Source organism: Dromaius novaehollandiae, chromosome 5, assembly GCF_036370855.1.
Source record: "Dromaius novaehollandiae isolate bDroNov1 chromosome 5, bDroNov1.hap1, whole genome shotgun sequence".
NCBI classification, from domain to species: domain Eukaryota; kingdom Metazoa; phylum Chordata; class Aves; order Casuariiformes; family Dromaiidae; genus Dromaius; species Dromaius novaehollandiae.
Genome location: NC_088102.1, coordinates 29,400,816 through 29,412,840, shown reverse-complemented (window position 1 = coordinate 29,412,840; position 12,025 = coordinate 29,400,816).

Below are 12,025 nucleotides of genomic sequence, written 5' to 3'. Positions count from 1 at the left end.
TGCTGTCTCAGGACTGGCTGTTGGCTGGCAGCTCCAAGGTGGTAGGGGGCAGAAATGCTGGGAGAAGAGGGAGTGTATTGGGACGAAAACAGAAAAGCCCTGAAACTGTGTCTCCTGTGGGCAATTGTGCAGGTCAGTCGGTGCATGTCTGTGATTGCTGACATTGCTGTGTGGCTGGAGTGTGTCCATGCAGGCATACGGCCAAGAGCTGTATCTAGGCTGATGGTCCCTGGTTGAGGAAGGTGATTTATTCAGAGATAGGAAGGTTTGGGGGTGGGGGGATTCCCAGTTTTACATGCCATTTGAACTTGGACGCCTGCGAACTTGTGACAACAAAAATCAGGCTTTGTCAAAATTAATAATAATAATGAGCTGCTCAGTGTGCAGACCTGGCTGTTAAATTTATGACAACTTGCTGTGCAAAACAGTCCTCAGATCAGCAGGCCACAGTAATGGCTTCGTGGCCCGTGTACGTCTGGACGTGTGGGAGGGGACACTGGGCTGGTGCGTGGCTCCATCCTTGGCATGCAATCCGCAGGGAGGGGATTCCTCTGGCGATTTCTCCAGAGGAGATCTGTTGAGCACAGACCGGTTACTGCATGTTTGGATTCTCCTTGGACATGCTCTCTTTTCATCCTTGGAAATTTTGTTGATGCTGAAGCTGAGGACTTTGGCCATCTGACACCAAGCAGTGCTGGCGAAACAGCAACCATGACCACTCAGTTGACTGTTTGGAAATCCTGGACTATCTATCTGTTGCACAAGTGCAGCTGAATGGCCTGGGGCTGTGCTGGGCAGATCGTCTGCTTGTGTGCAGGAAATCCCACGCGCCCAGAACCCATTGAACTCACTGTCTCTGCAGCCTCCCCCAGCACACGTACATTTATTTCAGGCCAGGAAATCCCAAACAGAAATATGGCACCCCCTGCCTACCTAAGCAGCTCGCTAGGATTTCTCCTTAGACATGCAACGAATTATTTGTTTGCAGCAAACAATCATGCAGCTTGCTTGCAACCAGCTCCTTGCCACAGAGAAGCCCAGGCCTGCGGCTTGGACCTGGCACTTCGGGCAGCTTGCAAAGGCAGGCGCTGCAGCGTGCATGGTTCCCAGGTGCAGTTGCAAATGTCTGCAGCTTCCTGTTGCTTTGGGAGGAAGCCACTGGCAATATGATGGTCTGAATGCCCAGAAATCGCTTAGCATTTGGTAGGACAGGTGCAGTTTGAAGTGGTGAAGGGAGTATTACTGGAGATCAGCTCCTGGCTCTTCAGCAGAGTGCTGTCTAATCCCTGCTCAAAGCATGTTTAGGAAACACCCAGGTAAAAAATGCTGGGTTCTCCTTTACAGCAGAGTGTCTGCTCCTCCCCTGTGGGCCTGCACCAATGGGGAATTGCAGTTATGCATTTTCCAGTAGAAGAAAAAGGGGCAAAATATTCCAGCTATTTCCCCCAATCCTTTCTCCTTTGGTGCAGATAGAGCTTCTGATATCTGGAATTATATTGCCTCAGAGCAAGTCTTGTTTCTTTATTCTACTGTGGAAAAGGGACAGCCTGCAGAGACCCCATGCTATTCAGGTGTGCGCTCTGTAGGGGACTTTCCATGTGTCTCAGATCACGGATGTGAAAGGAGAGAGCAGGCAGCTGGTGCTCCTCTTTCAACAGAGATCTTCAGGTCCTCCTTGCCTCCCTGAGGAGGGATCTGTTCTGCATCTGTAGATGACACAGAGGAAGCAGGTTTTACAGCACGACTCTGCTCGATTCTCCTCCTCTTCCCCACCGTGTTGGCTGGTGTGAGGCTGAAGATGCACCTCTTGCCTTGGCATTTTCCTTCGCTTGCTTTGGCAGCTCCTTGCTCGGTGCCCTGGGCACCAGCTGTGCTCAGTGGATTCCAGCAAGCAGCCTGGTTTTCAAAAGGGAGGCCATGCAATGTTTATCATTGCCACACTTAGCCTTTCTGAAGAGCTAGCCTTTTATCTCCTGACACCACATCCTGCTGGCCTTATGCATTTGGACATGCACAAAAGTCTTCTTGGACTTCAGCGAGGCTCAAACAAGTAAGAAGAACTAAGCTCGTTTGGAAAGTGTCATTGGATTTGCTCTATCAGCTCCCCTGGGAAGCCGGGAGAGCTACCAGCTGCAGCTCATGTCTCTGCACTCAGTGAGATGTAGTGAACAATTCTGCAAGGAGCAGCTTTAGATAGAGGTGGGCTTTTTCCAGCTCATACAACTAAGGGCAGGGAAGGAATAGGCTGCAGAGACCTGAGAAATGGCAAGGAAACAGGAAGACCCGTCACTGCTTTGTGCATTTTACTCTCAAAGCAAGATTATTCTTCTCTATTTCCCTTAAAAAAAGAAAAGGCAAAGATGATTCATGTGATGTTCCCCAGCTCAGCCCTGAAGCCTGTTAGTGTGACTAAAGTCCTCCCTACATCATTTCTTGCTCCATCTGATGTGAGATAGGTTGTAGCAGGGCAGGCTGTGATTAAGTGGAATTTCTCGATGTTGAAAGAAGTTTGAGAATGGTCCCAGTGATTAATAAAATGACTTATCTGAGCCTATATTTTTTTTTGGAAGAGCACAAACCTCTTGAAAGTCATGTGTGTTAAAGCTTAGAGAACTGCATTTGCATACAGTGCCTCTGTAAGCAGGGCTGAGCAAAGGTGAAACCCGCTGGAACAGCAGGGCCCCAGCCTGACAAGAAATCCTGCTGAATTTCCATGCGACCTGAGTGCTCCGAATAGCTCTCCTTTACTGGAGTCCAAAGCCTTTTACTTGCACATCACTGCTGGAAATCTGCTAATTTACTAGAGCCCAAAACACCCGGGGGAGGCACCCTGCACAGGAGGCAACCTGAACTTCCGCTGTCACAGCAGACATCAAAGTGGGGACATTTCCAGCTAAAAGCATCAACTGCTTTAACTTTGTAGTTGCTGGTTTTACCAGCTCATAATCTTTGTGGCTCTGCCTAGGAGGGAACTGGTAGCACATACTCTCTGGGGAGCTCCACAAACATTTACTTAAAAACAGTCCAAGCCCCAGGGCGCTTACAGCCTAAAGCTGGGGCTGAGATCCCATGGGCCACGGGCTGGCTGCGGCCTGTGACTTTATTTCCTATGGCAGGATTTTGTGTCTTGCTGGTTTCAGGTGCCCTGAGGTGTTGTGTAGCCTGCCAAGGAGAGGAGCAGCAGAGCCACAAGGAGCGGACGTGCCTTGCTGCACTCACATGGACGGTCGGGGCAGAGATTGGGCCAGACCTGGCTCTCGCCAGCCCCAAGCCTGGGCCCTCTGTCCCAGCTCATGCTGCCTCTTATTGCTGGAAGGTGCTCCTAAGGAGCGATGGCGTTTTACTTTCTTTTGAGGAGCAGGCTGAGCCCTCCTATGCTGCAGCTGGGGACAGGAAAAACCACAGCCTGTCCGTACGTCACTTTTGCCCGCAGGGAGACTGCAGCGTCTATTGTACCGTGGGTATTGTGAGGCCAGTACCACACGGTCATGTTCACTAGTATTATTACAATTCCTAATTAAAATTGTTGGCTATTTGCTGGCAAAACCTTTCTGTCCCTCTCCCGCGTGCCTCCTCCAGCTGCTGAGCGGGCTGCTCGCGGGGAGGTTTGCCCCAGGGCTGTCTGCAGCCCCAGCTGGCAGGCGCTGAGAGCTGGCTCCGGCTGCGGGCAGGGAGCGGGGGCCCCTCCTGGGGACTCCGCGCCCTTCTCCAGGCTGCGTCAGAAGCGCGTCTGACATTGCACTCGAGATCTGAGGGGCCACGTGGAGACACAGCGCCTAGCAGGGCCTCAGTTAGCCAAGGGGAGATGCTCTGGGTCTGTGCAGGAGCAAGCTCGCTGGGCACACGGCTACGTTGCACAGTCTGCAAGACACAGACCAGTGGTCGGCAGTAGGAGGGAAAGCGACACCAGCGTAGCTGCAACACCAAATCTTAGCAGAAACACACTAGCTGCTGTTTAATGCAGCTCATGCAGCATGCACACAGCTCAAATCATTTCCTCTTTCCCCTTTATTTCTTGTAATGCCAAAGGCAGCTGGGTGTGTCAAGCTCTCACTTTTAAGATCAGATCTTCAGCATATATTTTAATCATGTCTGAGTAGGAGACAAAAAAATCCCTATTGATGATGATAGGATAAAAGGACTTTTCATCATACTTCCCAGCCGGAAGAGTGGTCATTCATTTCAGCAAGACCTGTGCATAACCAGGCAGCTCCTTCTCTGTATACTCAAGTACTGCAGAACTGAGTAGGTTCAAAGAGTTTTCTGTGCCAAGGCCTTGCTGTGTTGCAGATATTTGCATTTACCATCACTGCCTCTTTTTCTCACCACTGCATCATTAAAAAAAAGGTAAATTGAAATCCCATGCAAAGCAGCTCAGTCACTTGGAGCCAGCTTGTGCTTTCCTTTCTGAAGAACTCCTGAAGGCTGGGTTCAGAGAAGTGGTGAGCTCCTGCTAGCTGCAGGGGAGGTTGTGGGCACATGGTGCCTCTCTGCTTTAAACCTTGAGATGGTGCTATATGCAGTGATTGCTCTTATTTTGAATCTTGCTTTCTCCTGTTTGCCATTACTGCTCACATGTGCTTTCGGTGAGTTATGCCCGTCAATGCTAGATGTACAAATATCGGTGCCAGACTGATGAGGTTAAGAAGGACTGTTCTTTGCATACTTCACTCCCCTCACACATCTGATCTTTGACTTCCTTCTGTGGTTTGCTGAAACAGATGCCCTAGGGTTCATAGGATAAGGCTTTGTGGGTCAGGCCTTGCACCTGGAGCTCTGCAGATGCAGGAGGCCCCCTGGTCTGACCGTGGGCTCAGACGTCCTGAGCACTTGTGTCTGAGTGCTGGCTCCAGCAGCAACTGGTGCCACAGCTGATGGCATCTCCGTGCTGCCATCTCTCTCTGGCACAAACAGCAGTTGCTTTGCATGAAGAGCAAAAGCTCTTCAACTTGCTGCCTCCCTGAAGTGCAAGGGGGATTGGGGAAGTGACGCAAGGTTGTCTGTCCCTCTGGAAAGGACAGGGTCATTCACACCGTCCTCTGGCACAGCAGTAGCATCTTCATGGACACAGCAATAAACCTGAGTACCTTCCCTTGGGTGAGCAGTTTGCTACCACTTGCAGTGAGGCTGGTCCCAAATGATTTCCTTGTTAATTTTAGCTGTCCAACAAGACAGGATTCTGATGCTTTGGAGGCTGGAGATGCAGATGGTTTTTCATATGACATTAAGGCAAATGACTAGTAAGGCCACACTGAGTTGCTTTTAGTCTATGCTTACAAGGAATATGCAGTTCCTATTGACATCATTCAGGGTCCAGGAGTCAAACTTACTTAGTAAAGCTGCAGAGATAACCTTTCTCTTAAGGTGATGTTAAGAAGCCTTACGTGGTGGCATTTCATGATGAACTTGCTTGCAACCCAAGGGCTTGCCTACGGGGAGAGAAGGACACACTGAGCTGCATTTGCTTTATTGCTGAATGAAAGTATCTGTGTGAGAAATACCGGACACTCCCTAGCTCATGCGCATTGGCTTCACACCTTCGGCTGATTCACTATAGCATTCCTCTCTGTAGAGACCTGGTCTCTGTAGAGTCATGGGTAAAATCTCTCATTCCAGGAAAGACAGTCATGTGATTATCAATTCACACGGTGTCAGAACGAGCCCTGGTTTACCTGTGCGAAGCTGTATGCTTGTGATGGGTTGTTTTGGAACCCCACAAACACGCCTTCCAGGATCAGTTTTGAAAATATCATCTTCCGTGAGTTGAGTAGTTTTTTCTTCTAACATGTGGTACATTTAGAGCAGCCGGAAGATATAGGAACTCTAGGATTTAGCTGTGTGAGGTAAGTGGATGCCTGTGAGTGTGAAATGCAGCCAAGCAGACCTGATCGAAGGCCACTAATTGTCAGGCTGCCTGAAAACTTGGCCCTACACAACACCAAGGAATTTAATAGCTATAATATAGATGACAATTGGATGCAAATTCTAGGGTTGGCTTTGCATAGAGATTACACAGTAAGCCCCAGGTCAGAGGTATGCCTGGTGCACATGACTCAAGAGAAGAGTGGGAAAAGAAATTCTGTTATGTTACAATCACAACAGCTTAGGAGAAAAACTGCTTCAGGTGAGTGAGAGAACAAACATCTGAAGTTTTCAATGACTAAGAAAAAATGAAATAAGTGCTTGTTTTTTGGGTCTACTGAAATATTTGGTTTCATTTTGGAAGTTGTCAATATTATTTTGACTGTAAAGATCTTTTGAAAACAGTACATTGTTTCTGAGTAAAAAACAAAGCAAAGGCTTCCTTTGCAAAAATGGAAAAATTGGCTATGTTGGATTATTCCACTTTTCATTCAATTCTAAACAGAAAATTTGGTGAAATTGGCACCATGCATGGGATGTTGCAGTGTAGCTGAGCCTGCTTATTCTGCAGAAAAAAGTATAGGAGAAAAATGTGTTTGGCCCTACTTGTGGAACAGAGCTGCGGTGTGCTGTGCTGACAAGCTCTTCTCTAATTTTGCACAGCGCACGGATGCAGCTATTTCCTCTTTTCTTCTGCTCCTCAGCACAGCTATTTTTAGGAGCATGTTTCCTAGAGTGCCACCTCTCAGGGGATTGTCTTGCCACTGCTTGCCTGGAATTGCTTATCGACAGAAGCCAATGACAAAATAACCTGATAAATTTCCCTTTCCTACTTTATCAAGACTTTTCTGAAAAAAGGAAATGAAGATTTATGGGTTCCTTACTTCACAAGCTCTTCAGAAACAGAAGTGACTTGTAAAGGGAAGCAGCTAATCCGTTCACCTTGGGAGCAAGCTTCCTTTAACAAGCTACATGGAAAAGTGCAACTGATTTTGCGTTTAGGGAGCCGGTGCTAAAAGCAACGCTGGCCAGAAATCCTGACTGTTCATGTTGTTGTTCATGTCCCTTCCCGTGAGAGCAGCTCCAGAGAAGAGGGTACACTGGGAAAGTTTAAGACAGTTTCATGTGAAAAAGCATCACTGCCAGCCTGTCTGCAGCATCTAGAGTACAGCAGGCGCGGATGTGGGGTGACTGGGACCTGGGTGATCTGTGCCCGTTGCTTGTGACTCACCTGAATCTTGCACCCCAGTGGCACTGCATAGATAGTGGTATGAACTACCATTTCGCCTCTCCGCCTTCGTGCTGTTTTAAAGTTGTGAAACATGCCCTCGTGCTGTTTGATCGCCTGTTGAAACAGAGCTGGCTGCCAGCCTCCCACACAGCTGTCAGTTAACCTGATTTGTACATCAGTATTTCGGCTTCCACAGGTTTGAGCTCTGTCCTGCTAGAATAATTGTCAAGACAGGAAACGCTGCAGATCTTTCCCAAATGTTTGCAAAGGGAGGGGGGATCTCACTTGTCTTTCCCCCACCATGGTGGGATAGTCCAACACCTCGGTGTCGTGTTTTTCAACTTGCTGTTAATGCTGGTGAGTACCGCAAAGACGGTACAGGTCTGAGGCTGGCAGACGATGTGGGGTGTTTTGCTGCAGCTCAGGAAATTTCATAGGCTGTTAGACAGGAGGTGGGTCTCAAGTGTATTTGGGGGGCAAGTGGGTGGTGTGAATCTCGCTCTTTGGAAGGGTTTTCCCCAAACTAAGGTCGGCACAGCCCAGGGTAAGTAGGCTTCATGTAGCTTTGGGGTTTTTTTTGTTTGTTTGTTTGTTTGCTGGGGCAAAACTTCTCATAGAAGCTGCTACTAGTAGTCAGATCTGAATTTTAGATCGGATCCAGAAACATCAGCCTTGACGCACACTTGAATGGAAACTCATCCACTTAGAAAAACTGAAATAAGAGGGTGGTGCGGTTTCGTTCTGTATACTGCACGGGCTAGGCAGCTATCGCTACAGACTTTCAGTCCTTGTCAGTTCAACATGTATTTAGAGCTCTGACTTAGAAACTTTATGTCCTTTTCCCATGGAGAGTGGAAAAATGCAGCACAGGTCCTCCTACACTGTACAAGCGAACAACACAGCCTCTTGTTTAAAGCTGGTTGGTGCGTCTCGGTGTGGGCTGCGTCTCGCTTAAGACCTGGGCAGTACCTGGCAGGAGACTGTGAACCAATGCTGAAGTGTAGCAGCAGCATTCACAGAAATCTTCTGTATATCCTTGTGATACTCCCTCCTCCAAACTACTGAAATCCATGGGTAATAATTAACGGAGTTAAGCATTGCGCTGTAGTTGTAACCATGTGCCCTTCACTGGGTGCCTGTGTGTTAAAAATACTTGCATTTTATGGCTCTTTCTGTCTGACAGTCTTGCAGCACTTTGCAAATACTAATTTGACTTCACATTATTCATTGTGTTTTGTTTTCAGTTGAAGGACATTCAGGAAAAAAATCATCTGAATTAACTTAAGCTGGGGATGTACAAAGGATTTAAATTAAATGCATGGAGGCCTGCTCTTTCAGATCAGAGTGGCCCATTTCAGTTTAGCCAAATTCACTTTGAATACTTGTTCCTTCTGAACATGAACACACACTCAAAATGAACATTTAGTTAAGTTTCATAAATTGACGATTTCAGTTCATTTGTGTTGGCTTTCTAGAATATCCTAACAAAGGCAAGGGCTGTGGAAGGGGCAGATTAAGTAGCTTGCCCTGGTGTGCACAGGAGCTAAGGAGTTTGGGGGCTCACGGTTAGATAGGGAGGTACCTTTTGGATGCAATGAGCCGGGTGGAAGCTCCTTAAACACACACACATTTTCTCTGATACTGGCATGCTGGTTTCCCAGAGCAGGTACCCTTGAAATACCCTCTTGCAAGTGTGCCATGAAGGCCATTGCATCTGTGATTTCTAGAGCTGTTACTAGAGCCATGGTTGGTGTTTTTAAGTCCTTGTTTGTTTAACTGTTAGCAAAGAGGCTAAATCTTTAAAATCTGGATGCTTCTTCCAATTTCCAGGCCTGGAGAGAGTTCCTCTCACATCTCCAGGGGCACACAAAAGCCACAAATCTTGCTGACTTCTTTGTCCAATGGGGCGTTTACCCAAACCCATGGTCCTGCCGGAAGGTTATGGGGGGGCTCAGAGGCCCCTGGGAGTCAGACTGGCGCAGGGCTCCCACCCAGGTGAGCCTTGCTGAAAGCACATCCAGCAGCAGCAGGTAGACAAAAGTCTGTGTGCCTGCTGTGTGGAGAAGTGACGAACCGCATTGCAATTGCTTATGAGTGGTCTAAAATGTTAAAATTCCAGGCTGATTGAGCAGGGAAAACCCCAGCTTTCCTCCCGTGCGGACTGGAATGTCCTGTTTGGAAAAGTGGACGAGGAGGCTGTCCTGGGAAAATACAAGCACTGGAGCAAGGGGGAGGGAGGGGAGTCAGACCTCAAGGGAAGGGGATTTCTGTCTCAACCGATGTGAATTTTAGCTTCTTACATTATGGCAACCTCATAAATGTGCCTTTTGGCTCCAATGCTAACACTGCAGAGAGCTGGCTGAAGGGAGCGGGGGGCGGGCAGAGCTGCTACAGGCTTTTGCTGGTGACGGTTTCATACGGGCGAGTCGCAGCGGGCAGCGCAGGCTGTGCACGCAATTGGCGCTGAAGGGAGGAGCTGGGACTTTCCTGCTCCTGCGCCCTTCCAGGATCCCGGGCAGCTCCCGCTCTGCAGTACATCCCCTCAGCTGGGAGCACAGAAATACTTGGAAATCCTTCCTCCACCCCCTTGAAGTTGGAGCAGGGTTTCCGGGGAGAGGATCCTCCCCTGCACTTTATTCTGCATTTCTTTCTTCTAGTAACAACCAGGCACTTAATTATATCCAAATCTAAGCTTCTGGAGAAAAATGTGCTGTGCTGTGCCTAACTGGTTGGGACCTGGGCCCCTGCCTGGCATTTCTAGAGTGTCACCATGATAGAGTTTTAATTAACAGAGTAAGTCATTTGTCTCGCTCCTCACACATCACAATGTTTTTCTCAAGTGTTCATTGCTGGTTCCACCTGTTTTTTCCTCACCCTGCCGTTTCGCTTAGCTAAACCTGAACTGAAGCTGTGGGGCAAGGAGCAGCAGTGGGGCTCTTTTCAATTTACCAAGGGTGCTAGCAGCCCGCACTGCCTTCTGGTGCATTGAGAGCCCTGCTGGGACAGGCAGGTAGATGGTATGGAGGGCAAGTGGTTGATAAATGCTGCCCACTGGCCCATCTGGCCTTATAGTTCTTCCATGCTACATTTGGTGCATAAAATGCCAAATAATCAACAGGGATTAGGATTTAGGTTATTTTATAACAATTAATTAGGATCAGTTAAAATCAAAGGGCTGAAGGATGATGATGAGGAGGGCATCAGTCAGGGCCCTCGATTTGGGACTGACATGCTGGGAGTCGTCCCAACCCATTGTTAGATAAGAAGGCAGCTCCCAGGGTTGTTCATCCCATGTCTCGCTCCACTGAGTGAAGAGAGGGCCTACACAAGACACACGTTTCAAACGGCCAAAGTTGCATGAGAGGAGGACAGTGTAACATAGCCAGATAGATAGTGGCTGGAGGAGATGCAGCAGTGGAGAGCAGGGAAAGCTTTTGCTCGTGGCAGCTAGAGTCAGGGTGGTGATGGAGCCCATGGAAGGACCTGGCCTCCACACTCACCTACCTTGGTACACAGTGTTTCCTTTTGCCCCTACTTTGCACTTGCAAAAGCTGCAGTGAATTTAAGGGAAGGCTTCTCCTTTTACTAGGGGGGAAGATCCCTGAGGGGTTATCAAAGAGATTTCCAAGAATGGGCCATTGCTGGGGGGGGGGGGTGTCTGGAGATGGAAGTGCAACCTCATGCAGTGCAATGTCACAGAGGTGGATGGGGAATGAACGGACCCGATGTAGTAAGAGAGAAGGAGGGACCTGGGAGATGCACTGAGAGCTCAACCTGAGAGGCAGAAAAGATTGGGAAGAGGTGGGTACTGGTGCTGTGGGGTGGGGGGGAGGAGGATGAGGAAAATGCAGCCACAGCAGGAGCTGAGGAGAGGAAGGAGGCTAATGGAGAGAGACTGACTGACTCTGCTAATAACAGCAGATGTGACAATAAAAAAGTGATACTGAGAGCATTCATAAGAAAGAGAAGAGATGTGCTGCGGTGTCCCTGCCTCAAAGGGAGAGTGGGGGCAAGGGAGCCTTTAGGGGGGAGCCCTCAGCAATGAAGGCAATGTCAGTGGTGTGAGGACAGCAGAAGACATTGGCCTTCCAGGGGAGCAGATAAAGAGTTAAGTTTTGATACCACAGGACAAACGTGAGGGAGCATGTGTTATGAGAATCAGCCTGAAATCAGGGGGATTTCAAGGCAAGGTATCCTGCAGCCAACTCGAAACAAACAGATGGTGGCATGCTTCCTCACACCATTGTAGCTGGGCTGTGGCAGTCCCATTCGCCAGATGCTGCACACATCAGGAGTTTATGGTGACTTCAAGGACAGTTCACCAGTTCCGTGGCAGCAGACTCCACCAAGAGCCATTACATAAAAAGATGCCACCTTGATCTCCAGAAATTATTAAATCACAGACCACTGGAAGTTTGGCGAAGTTAGTAAAATTCCTCTGTATATTCTACTTTGTTACGTTTGCATGACTGATTGAGGCAAACAGGCATGTAACCAGCATGCAGTACCTTGACAATGATTTATTTAGCTGCAAAACTTCCTTATGTTGTAAAGCATTTGCTGTATTTATTAAGTCATTATAGAAGCCTTACAAGATAATAATAGCTCCTTCTTAAGATATTATTTGTCTAAATGTTGCAATATGCAGCAGAGAATGTACCACTGCCTCCAAAACTACTTGACCAGCCCAGTACTGCTGATAACTGTGCCCTTTCCTCTCTTCCTCCCTTCCTCTGGCCTTGAAATAATGAGTATTTGCATTTAGATGGTATCTATTTAAATATTTGTATACTGTTTCCAGCCATGTACCTAGAACACTGATAACTATACATGACAAATGCCTCTACAGAGCCTTGACATCATTTTAAGCCCATGGTTTGTAACTGGGAAACTATGTGTAGCAAGATGAGAGAAACAGATTACCTTTTCCAT